This window comes from Artibeus jamaicensis, unplaced genomic scaffold (assembly GCF_021234435.1).
Source record: "Artibeus jamaicensis isolate MK-2021 breed Jamaican fruit bat unplaced genomic scaffold, CSHL_Jam_final contig_415, whole genome shotgun sequence".
Taxonomy (NCBI): Eukaryota; Metazoa; Chordata; class Mammalia; order Chiroptera; family Phyllostomidae; genus Artibeus; species Artibeus jamaicensis.
The window spans coordinates 16,497,682-16,521,424 of record NW_026521823.1 but is presented as its reverse complement, the minus strand read 5'-3'; the positions used below and the strand labels follow the sequence as shown (position 1 = coordinate 16,521,424).

Sequence of the window (23,743 nt, the reverse complement as noted above, 5' to 3'; positions counted from 1 at the left end):
ATCTTGTGTTATATGTGATGGCCATTTGGTTTTTCAGAAAGAAAGTTTTATTGTATTGCAAGGTCAAAACTGTTGTATTTAATCTGAACCAATGTAGTCTCATTTTTTTCCTGAACTCTCAAATTTTGTTAGGAGAACACCACAATATATAATAGCAACTGAATTCATAATTGCTGTTTCAAGTCAAATACAATTTTATTAAGTGATTAACTTGAGAAATCCTGACTGAAGTAAAGAATTTAATAGATAATATTAGATGACATCATGTACCACCTGGAAAACTAGAAATTAAATGACTCAGCATATTCATTAGTCTTGTATCAAAGCTTTACAGGCTTATGGTCTCCTGTGTATCAAGGAAACAAAAAGAGAAAGTGAGAACAGTTCTTTACAATGCTATCACCCAAAACAATGCATAATATCATTAGGTGGTTATTTACTGATGATAAATGTTAAAAACTGTGATTTATGCTCCCAAATTCAGGTTGACAAAAATTCTGCTTTAGTTTTATGTATTACCTCCTAGAGTCAGATTGTTCAAACGTGAGGTGTTTTGGTTGGAATAAAAGCCAAACATCCCACAACTATTACAATACAGAGTGAAAGCTGTTTCTGATAAAAGTTATATATTTTTAGAAAATTTGACTAGAGGTTGTCACAATGGATTAAATGTGGTTTATTTTTCTGTTTCAGTGGATAGTTTTATAAGTTATTTAATAGACCACCAACTTTATTTCCTCCTTTTCTACGTTGGAATTTTATGTTGTTTCCATGCATACTGAAATAATGACAAAGCTACTCCAAAAAGAGAACCTAACAGCTCACTTTCTTTCAACAGACAAACCATACATATATTAGAGTGTGTGGTGGTTTAGTCACTAAGAAATTCAAAGGAGAGTTTGAAGAATGTGGGCAAATTCAGGGTGCTGTGAAGCTGGGCTGAGATGCTGCCTGACTGTTTAAGGATTCCTGGGGCTGCATCTCTTGGTTGCTGGGTAGATCTTGACATGTGGGAAGATTTTAGCTAATACCACGTGGAGAGGTGGGAAATACCAAGTTGACTTAGGGGATGTGCACAGGAATCAAAAGGCAGGAAAGTAGTAAACATTGCTGAGACCGTGTGCCTCAGGAAGGACTTGAACTTCCAGAGCACCACCCCAGGACTCACATGACTGACGTGATCCTTCCTGTTCTTATTGGCACAGCAAATGGCAGCATCTCTACCACCTATGACAGGGGTGCAACCCCCAGAAGTGGCTTTCACCAGCTTACTTTGGTCCATTTGGGCAAAGGCTTCCCATTCAAATGCATCCACAGGTCTAGTCCACACACAACCTGTTTGGCCCTAGCAATAGCCTCAGCATTCTTATTGCTGCTCTCAGGACCACAGTCCAAGCCCATCTCACCAGGAGGTGTGCCGAAGGCCACAGTGTCTTAACCAGTCTTGGCATTCTCATCAAACTTGTCATCAATGACAGAGTCAACAGGCAAGGTAGTCTTCACCCCATTCTTCTCAGCTTTGGATATCAGGTCTGTGAGAACCTTGGCTCCCTTTTCAACAAACAGGGTAGTGCCAATCTCCATGTTGTTGAGCACCTAAGGAAGGTAAAAACCACCCCAACATCAATAATGATTTCAGTGACTTTGTCCAGTATGTTAGTGGTCAGCTGAATCTAGTCTGTAACTGTAGCTCCACCCAGGATAGCCAGGAAGGTCTGCTCTGGTCTCTCCAAGGCCATAGTTCAGCTCCTTCTTCATCAAAACATCTCTAGCTTTCTGTGGCAGGCTGACTCTCACCGTGGAGCTATGGGCCTGGTGAGCAGTGCCAAAAGCATCATGCACATAAACATCCCCTAGCTTGAAAAATGTGGCTCAGAAAACTTCTATTTTAGCTGGCTAGGCTCAACCTTGTTCCCAGAAGCATCTTTTCCTTTTCCTTCTTCCTCCACAGAAAAGTGCAGGTTCTCTAGCAGGATGATAGACCAGTGGTTAGATCAGCATAAGCTTTCTCCACTACAAGAACCACATTGCTATTCAAAGAGAAAAAAGTCTTTGAGCGGCAGAGATTTGAGTTCAGCAGCAATTGACTCCACAGAGTACTTGTCAGGTATGGGACACCATCAGGCCGGCCCAGGCGGCTCATGAGAAGAACTGACTTGGCTCCCTTGTCCAAGTAGAATTTGATGCTTAGGCTGGAGCCTCGATCCTCTGGTTCTATCATCTGGTTGTTCTTCAGAGGAACATGGAAGTCCACTCTCCCAACAACCTACCTCCTTTCTGCACTCAGCTTGACCAGAGCCAGTTGCTCAGATAGTGACAGCTGGCAATGCAGCAGCAGGGACAGACTCGGGGCAGAGAGGGCTGGTTTCAGACGTCAGCAAGACAGCAGCCCATGCTGGACTGCATGTGGTTTAAATGGAATGTTTTATAAGCCTTTAATGAAGCCATGAATAAAAATCATTTGGGAACAAGGAAACTAAGTAAAGTTAATTTTAGCTTCCCTCATCATTTTAAATTATTGTTTCCTAAAATGAGAGCTGTTGAACCAGTAAGGCATTTCTGATGTCTTGTGCACATGACAAATAAAAATGTTTTTAAATGCATTTGGAAACAATGACAAACAATGAAGACAACTTCTTGTCATTCTAAAGTTAACAAAGAAGAAAACTTATTTCAGCAGCATATGGTAGAAATAGATTTATTTCCAAAGAAGAAAAAAATAAATGATTGACAATAGATTCAATTTGTAAACATATGCATGGAAAATGTGTGATAAGTCAGTAATTAAATTGGAGACAATAGCACTTTCCCAAGTGTAAGTGGCACAAAATGTTATCAACAGCTTGGTGAAATCATTGAACTTGACACATCATCAATAATATGAGAAAATAGGTATGGATAAATTAATTTTTTAATCTGTATAAAGACAGGATAGGGAGCAAAATAAGAGAATATAAGTATTTAATAATTACTGATATTTTTATTACCTGTTCTTTCTAAAAGTGGTTAGTAAATGAAGAACAATATCACAATAACATTTTTTCAGGTTACCTATTATTGGCAGAATACTTTCATGGCTGGAACATTAATTTGTTTAATTAGCCAAGATTACTCAAAGGAGGCTTCATAGTGGATCTAAACTGGATTCGCCTATTGATTCTACCATTAATTATCAGAGAAAACTAAAAGCAAGTTACTTAAATGTCTCTGAATTATACATGTATTATTTTCTCATCTTAATATGGAGACATCATCAAACATAGACATAGGGTTATTGTAAGAATTAAAACATCACATACTAAAAAGTTCATTACATACTGGTTACTCAATAATTTTAACTCCATCTTTCTGCATTCCTACTTATACAAATAATCCAATGGAATAATTAACTTTTACTGTAAAAATAAAACTAATTTTTTTAGTTTATCTACTCTGGGCTAGTTTCTGTGTATAATTACACTAGTAGGTCACTAATAAAATCAAAGTAAAAGAAACAGACAACAACAAAAAATCTAAATGAGAGGTAGTTCTTATCTGAGCATCATTCATATACATGTTATCTGAAGCCTGGAACTTTCAACCCCCAATTTTTTTTATCACAGTGATTTTTTTCAATCCTTTGGAGCAATTCTAGTTAAGTTTATAGTTAGTTAATGGGCTTCTTTAAGCTGGAATCTTGAGGAAAAGTCAAATTAGAAAGATCTGAACCACAGTGTCACAGTGTGTGGTGACACATGCAAACTTATCAGTACATTTGAAACACAAAATTTATACTATTTACACTATAACTATGCTTCACATTTTACGGTGAACCTAACCTCACCATTAGATGTTACATTTACTCTCCACATAAATGGCCTTCTTAGTTTTCACATGCACACTTAACCAGCTGATAGTCTTTCGATGAATACAAAATACAGGTAATCCCTGCATTAATAACTTCTCATGTACAAATACTTTGGCTTACGTAATGTTGCTTATTACACATCCCTTTAAACTTTATTTACGTTTCTGTATGTGCAGAAATTGTCTTTTTTTTCATACTGGTAAGTGGAGGCCACTCCTTGTTAATCTAGCACACAAAACACATGGTTCTATTGACTGAGTTTCTTCATCACATTAATGCACACCGTCTTTGTTTGCCTTCTCTCTTTTTTGCTGACTCCAAACTCATCAGCAAACCCTATGCCTGTGTCTTGGAAACAACACAGACTCTTCCCGCTCTCACCACCCACACTGTTAACACCTTGGTCCAAATCCCCATCATCGCTGTCTTACAAGGGCCTCCTCACTGCATTCCTTGCCACCGTGCTTGCTTAGACTTCCATTGTCTGTCTTCTACATCATGGTCTGAGTAATCCTTTTACAGTGTGACTCCTGTCACTTTTCTGCTTAAAATACTTACATGGCTTCCCTCTCTCTCTCTTTTTTTCTGAACCAAAGCCTAACTTTTTACCAGTTGCAGCTGTATGTAGTTCCCACTTTTGGACAAAGTCTTTTGATTCTTGTTTCCCCCAATTGATGAAATGAGAAAATCTATGCAATTACATTTCTTTCACTTTTAGCAAAATCATAAAAAAGAGAATCCAACATTATTGATGAGAGGAAACAAAGTGAGCAAGTAAAACTGGTAGTTAATTCTATAGTATATTCTCAATTCACCAGAATAAAAAGTAACGTCAAATATAGATCATACCATGTCAGTCATTCTTCAGTCAAAGCACTAGTGAATATTAAAAATTATATGTTTTAAGTTTCAATTAAGACTTCTGGGTTTTATTTTTTTACTTAAGACAATAATTTCTGAATTATTTTATTTTTTTAATAGGTCAATGTATGTAAAATACTTCAGGTTAAATCTTATATATGCTACAACTAAAAGTAGACCAATTTTATGTTTTTAATAATACCAGAAACAGAATGATGGAATAAAAATAATTTTAAAATGACATTTTACTCTTTACTTTATGGAAAAACGTAGGAGGGAGAACAAGAATTCAATTCCCCTGTGTAAGAATAAACATGGATTTTTAAATATAATCAACTTATGCTTCAAAAAAATCAAGCTACAAATCTGGAGTTTATATGTAAGGGGGTGTGTTTTTCAATACTATGGATAAAACTCCTATCATATCAACTAATGCAAAATAAATATTAATATTATTATATGTGAAGAAATAGTTGAATATAAATATATCTCGATGTTCACGCTTAGCAGAAAAAGAGCATTCAAGAAAATATGAACATAAACATGTTCTCATTTGTATGAATTCAAAGTACTAATAGAACAGTATTTTCCAAGTACAGAAGCTCTCTCCATTTCTGGTTAGAATCATTTTTGCAACTGAAGCCCTTTGTCCGCTGCTGTTGAAATGCATTCTGTCAAATAATTCTCCTATAAAAATGGCTCATTAAATATTCATATCCTTGCACCATAGGATTTTTTCTATTTGCATTTCATTAAACCACATATTCAAATAAACCCCCTATGCCAGTAATCTGAATATTCTCACCTTCGTCTTTTCTTTAGCATACATGAGAAGATGGGAGATTTGGAAGAGCAATGCCATTGCTTACAGAGACTATTTCAGTCTTGATTCTCTTGATGGAGAAGAGAATTCTAAATTCATTCTGACATGCAAATCCCTGAGGTTAAAGTCTTATTTAAAGTTCACATTTGAGTTTATAATGATTCTGCTTCTGTGCTTATGTCGATTCAATAAGAGTATGAAATAAAAAGACCACATAACCTTTTACATCTAAAACAGATTACATTATATTTGTAGTTAATAAGCATTGCTCCTTGGTAAATGGCAGTCTGCCTGACAGTTCCTTAGTACCATTCACATAAGTGTTAAATCTCCAAGTACACACATGTCAAAGCATTTTCTTTACCTTATAAATACTGTTCTTATAACAAATGGCGTAGCACCTGTGAATTGATAATAAAGTCATCCTGGGATTTGGAAAATAATTCACAGGCCCATAGTTGAAGGACTTAAATCATCAACCTAACATATATGGGACCTCCCAAATGTTGTGTTCCAAAAAGGTAAACTTTTAGCTGAGCCTTCAATGTCAGTTTAGGATCAATCAGTATATTGTGAGGTTTAAATATCTGTTTGACCAGTCAGAAATAAGACTGATCTAACAATTTGCTGAGTGTGGAATCAAATCAAACTGCCAAGCTATGATAGTTATAGCTAATAGTTTTGTTGAATAAATGCTCAGTTGGAAAAAAGAAAATGTTAACCAATCTATGTTTAAAACTTAATTGTACATTTTTTCACTTCAGTTCAATAACTGATCTTAATTACATGAATGTGTGTTTCTTTGTACATTCTCTGATGTAGGTCATTCTGTCATTCTTTTCAGATATTCCTGCCAAGAGGGAACATTAGTGTTTTCCATGCCTCTCGCACTCCTCACAATCTTAAAAATTGTTCTGCTTCCTTTCTTTTACCAGTCTTTGTTTTAAAGATCTTTCATGACAAAACAACTTCTAACATCACAAGGAATTTGTAGTCTTCCTTCCTTCTAACCTTTCTTTCACATTTTCCTCCCTCCCTCCCTCCCTCCCTCCCTCCCTCCCTCCCTCCCTCCCTCCCTCCCTCCCTCCCTTCCTTCCTTCCTTCCTTCCTTCCTTCCTTCCTTCCTTCCTTCCTTCCTTCCTTCCTTCCTTCCCTCCATTTGTCCTTCTTAAGATTTTTAATTATCGTGTGTTAGGCACAGGGCCAGATACTAATAATAAAGCTTTGAATGAGAAACAGTTTGTTTTCAAGACTTTAGCCTTCACCCTGTCCCTTGTATTCTTGGAAGATTCATCATCCACATGAAAGTGTCTGCTACAGAACAGACACACAGGAACCTGGACTCCGGGGGATGGTATACTAATACCATCTCAACCACCGACTGGGCTCGATTGTCTGCCAGCAATCAGAAAGACATATCTCAATACCACAGATTTGTGAAAAGGAAAGGAAATGTTTATTTAATGCTATACAGACTTAAAGTAATGACCTAACATTTTAATTAAAATATCAAAGTCCTTTAGGATATTCACCTATGCACACAGTGCTCCCTTCTCCCCCTGCCCTAATTCGGGATACCGCAACTCAGGAAAAGAAGCAAAAGTCCAGGATCCAGGCTCCTGCCACCATCCTCTGTGTCATTGCCCAGGCAAGATCTCCAATTAATCCAAAGAAATGTGGCACCTTCTCATGGTCCACTGGCAAGAGTTTTTTGTACCCATTTTTCCAGGCAAAGTCTCTCCTGCTTCCCAGGCCACATGGCCAAAAGGACCCTCCCAAAGCCACGTGGGCCTCTTCTACCAAAGCTGCATGGTCCTCTCTTCTTCCACCAGAGCCAAGAGGGGGTCTTCACTCTGCCAAAAGTGCGTGGTTCTCTTCTTCACATGGCTGCAAGGGTTCCCACTCTGGCAAAGCCACGTGGTTCTCCCCCAATGGCTGTTGTTTAAATCCCTGCACCAATCTTCCTCTGTACCCCCATTTCCAACTCCTTCCACAGTCAGTTACACCTGCCAGTATTCCTGTATTATTCCAAGTTTACTGGGCTGCCATTGTGAGTCTGGGCAAGTATGGCCCCATGTCCTGGAGCCAATCTTCTCCAAGCTCCCATGCAGGTTCTGTAACTCAGGGGACCTGCCCCCCAGTTACATTTTGGGGGTGGAGTGACTTCCATCCCCCTGGCTCCAAGCATGGCCACAGCTATTTAACATATCCAACTGACACGCCAAAGGCTATAGATACATTAAATGACCATGCCATGGATTAGCTGCAATGCTGTGGCTGTACAAAACAGCCCTGCATGTTCCTGCTCCATGTGTCCCTTTCCCCAACTCACACCTGTGGGGGAAGGGGTAAGGACATCTTATATGTCTCTCCAATAATTCTATACACCTTGAGTTCTGGACCACATTTCAAATCCCTTTTTGCCCCCCCTCCCGCCCCTCCGGCTGTACCCTGTATCATGTCTACTGCAGTCCTGGTTCCTTGCTTTCTTGATCAATTCAAGCCTAATCACTTCTCTTGCCAATTCATTCCACTTTACTTTTTATTCCTACTATCCACATCCTTGTTTAGACTATCACCATTTGCTTAATTCTTCACAGTTCATCTCAGTTACTTCTTCTCCATAAAAAATGGTTGAATTTTAGCTTTTAAACCCTGAAGCATTTTCTATCTATTTTATCATAAAATGCATACCTGAAGTAAACAAATAGTTATTAAGTGCCTACTTTGTACCACTTAATTGTGAACTTTCATTATCGGCCTCTGTACTCATCATGAACTTCTCATATGCTGATTTGCCTAAATGTCCTTTAAATCTGTAGTTCTGTCTTGCAGAGGTTCTTGCTAACTATTCAGTTAATATTTCTCGAAGTAAATTTATCTTGTTTAAAACAATGTTAGGGGTGTCATTGGTAACATCATTCATTAAGTTATTAATATACCTAGAATTGTCCAAATTATTCTAAAACAAGATTTTATCACTTGCATCAAGCAAAATAGATTAACTAACATCCCACTAAAAGAATCAGTATTACCTTTGTCTCATATATCTTGTACTCATATAATGAAATAAATATAATTATATAAATATAAAACTACTCATACAAATAAATGAATATAATGGTATGGTTATCATAGTAAATTATAGTCACCAGGAAAGGCAGCATTATAATGCTGGGGAGAACAATATTTGATTGTCAAATTTCTTCTGTCAAATGTTCCAGCTCAATGAACATTGGCCATGACAGAGTGCTAAGGTCTAAAGTACCTTTGTCCCTTCCACAATTCTGTAAAATTTCCAAGACTGTGACAAAAGTCTAACTAACCTTAACCCTTCCTTCACCTCTTAAAACTCTCCATGGAGATGACTATACCTTATCACTCCTGGAAATCACAAGTCTCCTTTCCTCTGTTCATCAAAGTAGATACATTAAACTACTCACGGTGAAAAGATTAATAAACTATTTTAAAAGTATATTCCTTTTTTCTATTTTTCTCTTTTTAATTTAATTATTGTTCAAGCGCAGTTTTCTGTCTTTTACTCCAATCCCTTTTACACCCCCCAGTGCTCCCCACCTCCCTCCCATTTCCACCCGTTAGTTTTTGTCCATGTGTTCTTTACACTTGTTCCTGTGAATTCTTCCCCTTTTCCCCTAAAATTTCCTCCCCTCTTTCTTCTGGTCCTTGTTGGCCTGTTCTCTATTTCAGTGTCTTTGTTTATATTTTGCTTGCTTGTTTGTTTTGTTATTTAGGTTCCTGTTAAAGATGAGATTATATGGTATTTGTCTTTCACGGCCTGGTTTATTTCACTCAGCATAATGCTTTCCAGTTCCATCCATGTTGTTATAAAGGGTAGGAGCTCCTTCTTTCTCTCTGCTGCATAGAAATCCATTGTGTAAATGTACCATGGTGTTTGTATCCATTCATTTACTGATGGGCACCTAGGTTGCTTCCAACTCTTGGCTATTGTAAATTGTGCTTCTATGAACATTGTGGTGCATAGGTTCTTTGAAATTGATGTTTTAGGATTCTTAGGATATAATCCTAGCAGTGGAATTGCTGGGTCAAAAGGCAGAGCCATTTTTAGTTTTCTTAGAAAATTCCATACTGTTTTCCATAGTGGTTGTACCAGTCTGCAATCCCACCAACAGTGAACTAGGGTCCCCTTTTCCCCACAACCTCTCCAACACTTGTTTGTTGCTTTGTTTATGATAGCCATTCTGACCAGTGTAAAGTGGTATTTCATTGTGGTTTTAATTTGCAACTATCTGATAGCTAGCAATATTGAGCATCTTTTCATGTGTCTCTGGATCCTCTGTATGTCCTCCTTAGACAAGTATCTGTTCAAGTTCTTTGCCCACTTTTTAATTGGGTTGCTTGTCTTTTTAGAGTGGAGCATGTAAGTTCTTTGTATATTTTGGAGATCCTAAGAAAAGAAAGAGCTACTATCAAAGTTCAGAAAATGCAAACTAGATACTCTTAAATTACTACTTCAGTAGACATAATACTTAAAAATTTGACAATCTAAAGAAGTATAATGTATTTCCCTTGTAAAAGTCCTAAGATATGGGTTGCTTCCAATGAAACAAAAATTTTATTTCTAACATAAGAAAGAAGCATAAAAAAAACAATACAGTTGGATCTAAGTCTTTCATTGTGGTATACTTTTTATGTTTATATGCAAGTTTAATTTTTACATATTAGAATTATGGCTGTTCATATGTTACAAGTAGGCTCATTTTTTGTTCTATACATTTACACTCCATTTTCTTTTTAAAATTTTATGTATTTATCTTTAGAAGGGAAGGGAAGGAGAGAGGGAGAGAAATATCAGTGTATGGTTGCTTCTCCTGCTTCCCCTACTGGGAACTGGCCCCTGCTGGGAACTGGCCTGCAATCCAGGCATATGCCCTGATGGGGAATCAAACCGCGATCTTTTGGTTCACAGGCCCACGCTCAATCCACTGAGCTACACCAGCCAGGGCTACACTCCATTTTCTTATATGGTGAATAATTAAATAATTTGTCCATGACCATACAACAGAAAGTTCCTATACATAACATGTATTTTAAAGCTTTCAACATGGATTGTCACAAGCAAAATGAAGCCAGTCTCCTCCAGCCGTTCTTAGTGGGCATAGGACCAAGCCTCTGCCCTCTGCCCTGGTTCCTTTGGCTGGAATCACAGATACTGCTATATTTTTTTTAAATTGTCAAAACATTGGGGCTTTGAGAAAACAGTTAAAGGGGTAGAGGAGAAAAACTGTATAACCTTTTGGCATGTGAGGTAGCTCACAAGAGAGGTGGCTTGTTAGCTCCCTAGATATAAAAATAAATCTAAATTAGTAGGGTTTTGTTAACTTATTTCACAGTATTGCATTGTTCAAATGAGAAAATCTAGCTTGAGTTACAAGTAACTGAGTATTACTTATTTATTCATTCATTGGTTGCTTCCTGTATCTGACAAGAGACAGCCTACAACCTGGGTGCATCAGACTGATGCCCCAACCAGTTGAGCTACTTGTACAGGGCCCCAGATGTCTTTTTGACAACATTAACACAAACTTCACACTACAAGGTTTCATGGAATAATGATGTGCCTCTTTTTAAAAATAAAATCTACTTCACTTTGTCTCCTCTTGCCTACACAAGATGCCCAGCTTTAAAATAGAAAATGAAAAAAAGAAAGCCCACTTCTAAGAAAAAAAGCACTCAGCATAGCAACTTAGATATGAAACAGACTTGAAAACTAACTGAATTTTAAATAACTGTGATTAATATATTAAAGGCTCATATAGAAAAGATGGGCAGTATGAAAGATCAGATGAATAATTTAAGCAGAGAGATGAAAACTATAAGAATAATCCTAATAAATGCAAAAAAGGAAAACCACAGTACAAGATAAAGGAGTCCTTCAATGACTGTAGTTGGCTTGACCTAGCTTAAGAGAGAATCAGTCAAGTTCAAGAATGATCCCGGAAGGACAAGAGAGAAAGAATGAGACAGAAATATTTGAGATATTATAGTAAAGTATCTGCCAAAATTAATGACAGAGAATTCTCACAAATAAAATCAGCTCAAGAATATTAAGAAAGATGAACAACAACAAAATATACTAATGTGTGTCATATGCATTTTGGTTTCAACAAGAGTAACAAAACCTTAAAGGTGCATAGGGAAAAATTCACATGGCTGGTTGATATTCTTATAACATAAGGCCCTCAGAATTTTATGGAGATTTTTCCATATAAGGCTTAATAAGGAAATGAGCTCTGCTTGAAAAAACACTATAGAAATACAAATATGTTACATATTATATATATAATATATGTAAATTTGTCATATATAAAGTAAACATATATAACAAATATATACATATATATAGCACAAATATTTTATACAGTTGTATTTCTTCCTATATATGAGAATATGTGTAATATGTTATGTAAAATAAATATATAACAGATATATCTACAATATATAATACAAATATATTTTATATATACATAATATTTGCATTCCTTCCTGCGCAGGCTCTGGTCAACATGGGCATTTGAATTACCATTGCTTTCCAAGAGTCATCACTGTGGTGCTATCTCCCTTCTTTGTGGACACTGAATAACAACAAAAAACGGCTTTCTCTTTCCACCAAACAAACATTATTTATGAACTGTGAAAGTCATAATCTCCATAATTTGTGGTGAGAAGTGGGGTAAAATAAGAAGGTTCTTGAGGAAACCCATAAAAAGAAAAAATTTCACCTTTTCAGGAGCTTCCATTATCCCTTTTTCCCTAAACGGTCCCAACCACGGTCTCAGCAGCCCCTCTACACTGGCCCTCACACGCGGAACACTGTTAATGGTCGGGAACTCGCCTGACACTCTTCTGTGCTTTGAGCTGTCTTGCAGAGCATTGACGTAAGATAGATTGAGCAAAATGGCTATAAGGTAGCTGAAACTGAAAGGTGTTACATAAGGGATGACGTTTCTTAAGCATTTATTTTACAGGCACATTTACCAGAGGACTTTACAAATAGACTCGTGTCAGTTTTGTCTGCTTACATTCGATCCTATGGCAGTCAGGAGAAACAGATATGCCCTTATGACAGCATTGCAAAATTTTACCACATCTTTAGATTTGACGTAGTACAAGTTATGTATTAATGTTCAGTAATCAATACATAAGACAGCTTAATGGATTGTTTATTCATGGTGAAATGTACCTAACTCAGGAGTATGTACACACAGCCAGAAGCATGTACACATATAAACCTTCATTTAATTATTATCTTTCTAGTTATGTTACTTTTGTTCATTTGGGATTGTTTGGAGAGAGGGTAGACAAGCCCATGTGAGAAACTTTTTTTTTTAAATTCATGCTGGGTTTTTTATCTAGAGCACAAAATGATCACGACAGCTGTCATTTATTATTTCAAGATTTTATTTATTTATTTATTTATTTATTTATTTATTTATTTATTTTTACAGACAGGGTAACAGAGGGAGAATAACAATGTGTGGTTGCCTCTCACATGCCCCCCACCAGGGACCTGGCCCATAACCCAGGCATGTGCCCTGACTGAGAATGGAACTCGTGACTCCTTGGATCGCAGGTCAGCAGCACTCAATCCACTGAGCCACATCAGCCGGGTGTTATTTTAATTAGTACACAATTTGACAGCTAGTGGGTAATAGAAAAAGGAAAGAAAAAAATGTTGAGTTTTAAATGAGGTATGTGCATGAGTTAATTTTCAAAGGCCCTGTTCAAAGTTCTTTTGAAAAACAATTAGAGATTCACTGCCTTCCTTTGAGAAAACCGTGAAGGCTTCAATTACATGGACAACTCTACACACACACACTCCATCTTAAATGTCCCCACATAAAAGCACATGCGATGAGATTTTCTGATTTATTTCACTGAAAGTGCAGGTCAGCCTCATCCTCCATGGGGTGCTGTTCTCCATGGTGTCATCCTTACTGACTCACAGGCGTGCTCCTTACTGACTCACAGCCTTCACTCACGACCTTCTCCCAATGGTCACCTTGCTAGTGCTGACAAAAAGGCCATTTCCCGACAGAGGCATCCTCTGACTTTCATCTCACTTTTCGATTTAAATTATGCAACTCTCCTCCTCCTTTGTATCACGGTTGGCCATGACTTAGTCACCTGCCTATTTTTGAATGCCAGTATCCCTGTCTAGATTGTGAGCTCCAACCTGATACAATGAACGTGTGCTTGGTCAGCTGTATTCTGCAGTCAGTGCAGTTGGGTCTGGTAGAGATGCTGGCACACAGAACACATTGTCCTCCTCCTTGCCTAATCTCCTCACTGTGGGCAAGAGAATCGGGCCCAGACATGGGACTCCTCACTTTCTCACTTTCTAACCAAACTGTTGGCAATTATTGTCAGCTCCACCTTAAACCGTACTCTACCTTAAAATATGCACCGAATTTTGCTCATTTGTTTATTTTGTTATTAGGTCCAGAGACTTGGAAATAAAGAACAAGTGGATAGTGAGCAGAGGAGAAGGGGAAGGAGGGTAACAAGAGAAAGTAGAGAAAGGGGGCAAACAAAGGAGCAGGAATAGAGGTCTCATGTGGATGCCCATGAGGAGAGGGGATAGACTGTGGGCATGGGGGTTGGGGTAGGGGTGTCCAGTGGGGAGAAAGCAGGACAGCTGAAAGTGAACAGCAGTAAATAAATTTAAAAAATTTAAACACACACACAAAACATGCACTATAAATTATACATGTGAGTTCTTTTCACTCCTTCTACCCCTAAATATGCTAATCCAGCCCTTTATCACCAAATGCCTAGGTTACTGAAATTGTTGTCTCAATAGTCTGCTTTCTTCTGGCTCCCAATCACTAAAAACTTTTCAGAGAAGCCATAGTGATCGTCTAAAAATGTAATGCTCCTCTCCTTAAATCTCTCCAGAGTGCCCTGATGACACTGGAGATGAAAACCGCTCTCAGGGGTCTGCTTCCTGTTCCGGTTCCTGTCTCACGGCTCCTGCTTTTGCAGGAATCTCCCACCCCAGCCATCTTCTCGGATGGACCGAGGGACATCCACTGCAGGGCCATTGCAGGTACCGCTCCAGGTACCCATGACCAATGACTCACGTGGGCATTAGGTCTCTGTTTCAACATAACACATCAGACAAATTGTGATTGTCCATCCTTTCCAAAGAAGCTCCTTTGCGCAATCATTGCTTCCCTGTTTTATTGAGATATTGACATATAACATGCTTCATTTGTTTTTGTTTCATGCTAGTTCATTTTCTCTGCCATCGAGTGCTTATTGTTTTGTTTTTGCCACTTTTCAATAGAATATAAGCTTTTAAGTGTATTGACATCTGTTTTGTTCTATTTTAATTCATATGGAATTTCTAAGCAACCGTATGGTTCTTAGTGAATACTGTGAAATAAAGAAATAAGTGCCCAACAAACAGTTCTTTGAAATATGAATGAATATGTTATTGAAATAATGACTGCATGAATGATTCAACAAACAAATCAGGTGGTACAAGCTGTCATTCTCTTTGGCAGGCAATATGCTCTACCCAAAGAAGAACAAATTTCCAAGTTGAATGTTCAAGTCTATTAAATATGCATATATGAATCAAGTTTTATTCATATGTCCTTAATATTTACATGTTATATTAGTCCATTTTTTTATTATATCACCTATCTTCCTCATTAAAAAAGACACTGAATTTTTATAGGCTACATGCCCTGCCCAATATCTTTTCCAAGCATACAAGATCCTCTATAAACTGGCTAGAATCTGCTCTCTTTATCTTTTTAATGAAAAGCTCATATATCTCTTTTGAATCATCCAAAATATTAAATCATGCTGACACCAAACACCAGCATCTTGGTTTCTAATACCACCCTCCAATAAAAGAAAATGGAGCTCTTTGTGAAATGACTGGTCTTAGGGCTGAGCAGGGAAGATGAGAGATGATCCTGGAGCATCTTGTATGATCAGCCAGTGAACAAGAAAATGTTCAACAAAAAGTCTCCATGATAATACGAATGCATCAAAGGGGCCAACCAAAAGACTCCCAATGGCCAAAGCTGGAACAATTTTTGTGCAAACTAAGTAGAATTGGATTATAATCAAAATTATAAAATAAATTTTTTGAATTCATAATGATATACACTATGGTTGATTAAATGAATAAATGGGGACAAAGAGACAGTCCCCTGTGCAGAAGAATTTCAAGACATATATGTATCTACTCTGCTCTCAAGGAGAAAGAACATAACTGTATGCCTTAAGTATAGGCTGTGTATAAGGATTCCTTTGCAAAGGGTACAGGGTAATAAGGGGGTGGAGGAGAATATCTTTACAGTGGAGAAATCTGACAAACACTACCTCAGTCAAAGGTTCAAGGTTAACATCAAGAGATGTCATGTTACTAGCATGCGCCCTTAATATGATGTGATAAGAATGGCAATTTACCTTTGTAATCTTCCCCCAAACCTATCACCCCAGCCTAATCAGGACAGAAATACGAAATAGAGAGGAACTCTCTGCAAAATATCTGACTGGTACTCCTCAGAGCCTGTCAAGGTCATCAACAACAAGAAAAGTCTGAGAAAGGGCCATGGTACAAATGAGGCTCAGGAAACGAGGGCTAAATGCAATGTGGTGTCCTAAAGATGAGACCCTGGAACAGAAAAATACATTATTAGATGAAACTACAGTAACTAAAGAAACTTAAAGTATAGGCTGTAGATAATAAGAATGTATCAGTAGTTATTTATTGGTTGTCACAATGTGCCATTTCAATATAAAGTATTAATGATGAGATATTGGGTATGCATATATGGAAGCTAGACTATCTTCACAACTTTCCTGTAATTCAAAAATATTAAAAGAAAATAACTTATTTGGAGCCTACAGCTGGTACATGATAAAATGTTAAAAGGAATTTGGGACTAGACATGAATTCAAAGCCTATCATTTATCTGTAAGGAAAGTAAGGCCAAAAATCTTCCTTAACAACCTGGAAAATTTTAACAACACTTTTACTTCTAAGCATTGCTGTGAAATGTAGACATTTTATTTTGACTTGTGTTTGCTCACTTCAGTTCCAAGGATGTTCCCTAATGAGAAGATTCTAGGTAACGATCTTGTTCAAGTTGTATGAAGCTTGATAGGTTAGTGAACTGATCTTTGAAGAGTTCAGATATAGGCAAATGTACTTAAAGAGGTGTATTGCCTTGGTGGCACCCGCACGTTGAATATCTCCAAATCAAAGAGCATTCCTTTTCTTGCCATATTTTTACTCACACAGTGATTTCTGAAAGATCCACTAATGTTTCTTATTACTTTGAAGTAGAATGATTTACTATCTTAGTTTCTTTTTGAGGAGTGGGGCCTGATTATTACTCAGACTATGCATACAGAAGTATTTACTTAGTTTGTAAACTCCAATATTTTTACTGCTGAACTCTGTCATTCATGTCACTGGCATGAGCTCGTAGAAAATTGTTTTTGTCCTTCACCACTTTGTATCGACACTCTGTTTCACTTTGACCATGGAGACCTGACAACAATGTAGCATTTCACCGAGAAAACATTTGTTCATTTTATTCCTTGTTTACAGAGTTGCTTTGTTCCTTGTATTGGCAGGAGAGGAGAATGCTGACAAGATGATGCTGAATCAGACTCGAAGCCAGTCAGGTTGGTCATTACCTTATGTGCCAAAAACAGCTTCACATTTGGCCTGAAATCAAATCATTTTTTTTAAACTTCCTAGTGCCAAAATTCTCTTTAATAATTTATCCTCCCCTCCCTTGCCATTGTCACAGTACCACTGCAGAGATGCCACTTTACTAAGCCTTCGGTTTCACGTTACACCTAAAACACGTGGCTCCAATTAATTGGAATAAATATAAGTACATTTAAGAGGTATTATATCCAAGAGTTTTTACACATATCTTCTTTAAATGGGGTTTATGTCATCTGAAGGTTATAATTTATTTTTAATGCATGGATTTTATTATTAAAATGTATTTATGAAATTATTAAAAACAAAACATAGGATGCTAAGTGATATTTACAAGACTTGTGTGAACTCTCGTATTTTGTTAAAGATTTTCCTAATGTATTTATGCATTTATTTTCAGTAAGAGACAGACCTACATGAAATTTCAAGTCCATTAACATTTAAGATGGAAAGCTTACTCTTCTTTCCTATGAGAAGAACTGCTTAATATAAAGAGTCACAATTGGCATAATAATCTACAAAACTTGGCAAGCAATATATCAATCTGTTTGGCAATGTACCAAATTATATCTAACCCTCACTGCCAGCATGTTAATGCTTTTGTGTTTGTAGTAATCTCTTTTAATTTGTCATAATGGCAGAAAGAAATATCTGTTAGCACGTATGGTTCTTTATGCAGCAAATGGTAATGTTCTAATTTTGTTCCATTTGTCTACTAAATTGTTGATAGCAACTAATTAATTCATCCTGGTCAGTTTCATTGTTTTTGCAATGTTACATTATGGTGTTTCAATGTATAGAAACAAACACATCACAAAATCACTTTTATGTTACTGAAATGTTCCCTGTTTATTTCATTGTAGTTGTTAGAGGCTAGTTCTAGAGATTACAACTGATTGTGTGGAAGTTCAAAGATACTTATTGTACTAAAGAATTCTTCATTGATTAAATGCCATGTGATGGCTTACTTTTATTATTAGAAACTCTATTAATTAGTTGAATGGTCATAATAGAAAATGTGTTGCACTTATATATTTATTTTTATTTTATACATTAGGAATGGTTAATGTAGCACTTTCCTCCCCCAAAATTAAATTATCTAGTTATTCTTTTGATCATTCATTGGCAGCCTCACCTACATTTTTATAGTGCTTTAGAGTTGACAGTTTTCCAAATCAGTTTAGCTATCTGGTCCTTTGCCAGCCAAGTGGCAAAGGAGCATCTGGGTTCAAACTGTCTGAATTTGTTCTTTCGCTATATGTTGCCTCTTTTCAGAAAAAATCTTTGAAATACGTCACATATATCATTTTTATATATAGTTTTTATTGGGGTGATTTGTAGGCAACTAACATGAATAAAATCAGAAAAGGTTTTACATAGTTTTTCTGTATAATATTTACACCAGGGCTTTATTTTTACCTTCTGTCTCCACCCAACAATCGCTCTGCTAAGTTACTGCTGCTGGAGTTTCACACACACATAGCAGGGCGTACTGACACTCATCCTATGTATGGAAAGCATGACGTGTATGTGTCTCAATGTAGCATATTTAAATTTATGCTAATACATAGATCAATGTTTAACCAACCAAATTATGTCTTAGACTCAGTTGTAATGTGTTTAAAAAGATACAGATGGCCAGGTGCAGGCCTGTGGAATTAGAAACTCGAGGAGCAGTTGAGCAGCTAGAAAAATAAATTTAGTGTCAGAGTCAAAACCGCTCCATATATGGACCCCTTGCATGGCATACAACTCAGCCGTGAGAAAAGATGAAGTACTGCTGTTTGTAACAACATGGATCTTGAGAATATCATGGTAAGCAAAACAAATCAGACAGAAAAAGTCAAGAACCATATGATTTGACTCATGTGTAGGATATAAAACTAAAAGCAAGAAGTGAACAAACAAAATCAAACAAACCAGCACTCACAGACACAGACAATAATATGGGGTTGCCAGAGGAAAGGGTGCGGGGTGAATATACGATGATAGAAGATTTGACTTTGGGTGGTAAACACACAATGCAATATACAGATGATGTGTCATAGAACTGTGCACTTGCAACTTATATAATTTTAAAATCAATGTCACCCCAATGATGCAATTAAATTGAAAAAGAAAAAGGTATTTTACCATACAAAGCTAAATAGTTAAGGAAGACTTTATCCAAAACTACTGAATGAGGGGAAAACTGTTGAATTCAACTTCACTGAAACAAAAATTAAGAGAATTTTAAAGGGCTAAATTGAAGAAAAACGTAGGATACCTACATTTGCTTTTTGACCATGCTGAGAGAAACACAACACTTTCTCATATATTCATAGAAAAATAGTTTTGCGACTTGGAGCAATGAACTCATGAATATTAAGCTGCTACCCTCCCGGTGAGACTGAAAAATAAGGATACTATCTTCCTTGATGACTGCTTTCAAAGAGATGGCTTTTAGCTTCTTTAGAAAGACATTTTTGTTTGTAAAACAATAAAGGACATATGTGGAGGGTATAATTCGGTGAGTTTTTCATAGATTATAAAGAAAATAATACAAAGGCACAGGTAAAAAACTAGGCAGTCATTCAAAACTGAAATATTATATTATTAAGTTTACTTTAAACATTTTCAGGGTTTTATTCTGAGTATGTTTACTAAAATGTTCAAGTTCTTTTTTTCCTAATTAAAGTATTAAATTTCACACTTTTAGACTCTTCCATTTCATATACTGTGAGACTGCAATCTTAAGTTCTATTGTATTTAATAAAGTTATCATTTACTCAGAATTAAAACTAAATTAAAAGTTAAAACCATAAGGTACTACAATAGTTAATATGTCTCACCAATCAAAAAATTAACTATTACTGGGACTTCTGCCAAGATGGAGGCGTAGGTGGAAACACTTTGCCTTCTTGCACAACCAAGTTTAAAAATAGCAACAAAATGCAAGTTTAAAGTTTTAGCAACAAAAATGCAGCCAAGCCACAGAAAATCGAACTATATGGAAGTCTGACAACAATGAACCCGTCAGCCAAACTGGTAAGAGGGGCAGAGCCAGCAACAAAGCGGGGTTGGGCAGGAAAGATCCACCAGATGACCCAGGCATGCTACCCAGGCATGCTTGCAGCTGTGGGTGGATCCCAGGTGTGGAGTAGCAGTGGGTGGACCCACTGAGGGCACAAGGCATTGGACCCACTGAGGGCTGACCACGGTCACACATTCGTGTGCAGATAAACCGTAAACCAGTGAAGGAGTGAGCAGTGAGGCCCCAGCAGCAGGAATCAGGAGAGGGGACGGCTATTGTCCCTGCCTGACCCCGCCCTCACATACAGCATCACAAACCAGCAACCAGGGTGGCCCCGCCCTGGTGAACAACCAAGATTCTGCTCCTCATACCTAATAGGCACAAACAGATCAAAACCTGGCTCAAGAACAACTCAGAGCCCCAGAGCCGATAAATCTCAGCAACGAAGAAATAACCAAATTTTCAGATGCACAGTTCAAAACACTGGTGATCAGGATGCTCACAGAACTGGTGGATTTTAGTCACAAATTAGAGGAACATATGAAGGCTAAACTAATTGAAATGAAGGGAAATGCATAGGAAACAAATAGTAATGAAAAGGAAACTGGGACTCAAATCAAAGGAGTGGACCAGAAGGAAGAAAAAAATGACCAAACAGAAAAGGATGAAGAAACAAGAATTCAAAAAAAATGAGGAGAGGCTTAGGAAACTTCAGGACACCTTTAAACGTTCCAACATCTGAATTATAGGGGTACTAGAAGGGGAAGAGGAAAAGCCACGAGTGGAAAACGTATTTGAACAAATAATAAAGGAGAACTTCCCCAATCTGGCAAAGGAAATAGACTTCCAGGAAATCCAGGAAGCTCAGAGAGTCCCAAAGAAGTTGCATCCAAGAAGGAACACACCAAGGCACATCATAATTACATTAGCCAAGATTAAAATGAAGGAGAGAATTCTAGAAGCAGCAAGAGATAAGGGGACAGTCACCTACAAAGGAGTTTTCATCAGACTGTCAGCAGATTTCTCAAGAGACCTACCTTACAGGCAAGAAGGGGCTGGAAAGAAGTATTCCAAGTCATGAAATCCAAAGACCTACATCCAAGATTATTCTATCAAGCAAAGCTTTCATTTAGAACGGAAGGACAAAGTGCTTCTCAGATAAGATCAAATTCAAGGAGTTCATCATCACCAAGTTCTTATTATATGAAATGTTAAAGGGACTTACCTAAGAAAAAGAAGATGAAAAAGATGAACAGTGAAAGAACAGCAAACTCACAGTTATTAAGAACCACACCTAAAACAAAAGCAAACTAAGAGGACAGCTAGATCAGGAGCAGAACCATGGAAATGAAGATCACATGGTGGGGTTAGCAACAGGGGAGTGGGAGGAGAAGGGGGGAGAAGGTACAGAAAATAAGTAGCATAGATGGTAGGTAGAAAATAGATAGGGGGAGGGCAAGAAGAGTATGGGAAATATCAAATCTAAAGAACATAAGATGTGGTCATAAACTAAAGTGGGGGAGTGGTGGGGTTGGGGTGTGCAGGGTGGAGGGGAAAGGAGGGGGGAAATAGAACAACTGTAATGGCATAATCAATAGAATATATTTAAAAAATTAGCTACTACACTTCTGGCGAAGATGGAGAAATACATGGATATACTTTGCCTCCTTGCACAACCAAAAGAAAGACAACGACACATTTCAAAACCAAAATAACCAGAACTGCCAGAAAATCAAACTGTGTAGAGGTCTGAAAACCAAGGAGTTAAAGAAATATTCATCCAGACTGGTAGAAGTTGGGGAGGTGGGCAGTCAGGGTGGAGAGGACTCACAGCAATGCAGCAGCTGGAGGAGTGGGCAGTCCCGCATTTGCATGCAGTTAAACTGGGAGGAAAAACTGAAGAGCCAGACAGACCAAGCAAACCAGGGTTCCAGCACAGGGAAATAAAACCTCAAAATCCCTGAGTGAAAAAACCTGTGAGGATTGAGGTGGTAGGAGAAGCTCCAGCCTCACAGGAGAGGTCGTTGGGGAGACTCACAGAGTCCTAGAACATACATAAACCCAACCACCTGGGAGTCAGCACCAGAAGGGCCCACTTTGCTTGTGGGTAGTAGGGAAAGTGACTAAAAGCCAGCTGAGAGCTAAGCAAGAGGCATTGTTCCCTCCCAGACCCCTTCCCCACATACAACATCAACACGCAGCCAGGTGGTTGCCACACCCTGGTGAACACTTAATATTCTGCCCCTTACTACATAACAGGCACGCTGAGAGAAAACACACACACATACATATATGTGTATGTATGTATATATATATATATATATATATATACATACACATATAGATATATCCCAAATTAAAGAATAGATCAGTGCTCCAGAAAAATTACAACTAAGCAATAAAGAGATAGCCAACCTATCAGATGCAGAGTTAGAAACACTGGTAATCGGTATGTTCACAGAAATAGTTGAGTGTGGTCACAAAATAGAGAAAAAAGTTAAAGCCATGAAAAGTTAAATAAAGGAAAATGTATAGGGAAACAACAGTGAAGGAAATTGGGACTTACATCAATCGTTTGGAGCAGAAGAGAGAAATAAACATTCAACCAGAACAAAATGAAGACATAAGAATTCAAAAAAAAATGAGGAAAGGCTTAAGAACTTCTGGGACAACTTTAAATGTTCCAACATCTGAATCATAGGGGTACCATAGGGAGAAGAGGAGAACCGAGAAATTGAAAACTTATTTTAAAAAATATGCCCTGGCTGGCATAGCTCAATGGATTGAGCACAGGCTGAGAACCAAAGGGTCGCAGGTTCGATCCCCAGTCAGGGCACATGCCTGAGTTGCAGGCCAGGTCCCCAGTGGGGGCCACATGAGAGGCAACCACACATTGATGTTTCTCTCTCTCTTTCTCCCTCCCTTCCCCTCTCTAAAAATAAATAAGTAAAAATCTTTAAAAAAATAAATATATTATAAAAAATAATGAAGGTGAACTTCCCTAATCTGGCAAAGGAAATAGACTCCCAGGAAGCCCAGGGAGCTCAGAGAGTCCCCCAAAAGCTGGACCCAATGAAGCACATACCAAGGCACATCATAATCTCATCACCACAAATTAAGGATAAGAAGACAATCTTAAAGTGGCAAGAGAAAAGGAGACAGTGGCCTTTAAAGGAGTTCCCATAAGACTGTCAGCTGATTTCTCAAAAAGAATCATCACAGGCAAGAAAGGCCTGGAAAGAAGTATTCCAAGTCATGAAAGGCAAGGACCTACATGCAAGATGACTCCATCCAGCAAAGCTATCATTTATAATGAAAGAACAGTGAAAGTGCTTCCCAGATAAGGTCAAATTAAATTAGTTCATCCTCACCAAGTCCTTATTATATGAAATGTTAAAGGGATTTGTCTAAGAAAAAGAAGATCAAAAATATGAACAGTAAAATGACAACAAACTCACA

The 23,743-nt window shown here is 37.6% G+C and overlaps 1 pseudogene; it reads right to left on the bottom strand.

The window, feature by feature from the left end:
- Positions 1–1,082: 1,082 nt before the first annotated feature.
- Positions 1,083–5,570, bottom strand: LOC119055099 (phosphoglycerate kinase 1-like; annotated as a pseudogene).
- Between the last annotated feature and the right edge of the window lie 18,173 nt (positions 5,571–23,743).